We start from the raw sequence: 460 nt of genomic DNA on the forward strand, positions 1-460 counted from the left end.
TGCCCAACGCATGCGCAGACGGATCCCCACAGGGCGTGCACGTGCTGGGGGAAACCTCACACATTACGTAGAAGGATATGAGGGGGGGGGGGGGGTATCCGTCACCGCGCATACGCGACCGACGCTTACTCTTAAGTGTGGCTAGTGCGTGTGTGAAGGAAAGAAGTGGGGCGGGATCTCTCCAAGCTGCTGATTGGCCGATGCTATTCCGAGGTCCGTGTCTCCCTCGCTCATTGGCCGTCTTCCAACCGTGCGTGTGTGTGCGTGTGTGTGTGTACCAGAGAAGACGTGCGTTCGCCGTCCTAGCTCGCTGATTGGCTCCTCGAAATCCTCCTTTCCCTTCCCCGCTCGCTCATAGGTGGCTCGCCACGGTAACTCCGACGCCGTGGCGCTCAGGCCTTTGGAAGCTTGGGTCCGGCCCGCTGATTGGATGCCAGGCCCCCGCCCTCCCCATTCCCCC

This window comes from Alligator sinensis, unplaced genomic scaffold (assembly GCF_000455745.1).
Source record: "Alligator sinensis unplaced genomic scaffold, ASM45574v1 scaffold1192_1, whole genome shotgun sequence".
In the NCBI taxonomy this organism is placed as follows: domain Eukaryota; kingdom Metazoa; phylum Chordata; order Crocodylia; family Alligatoridae; genus Alligator; species Alligator sinensis.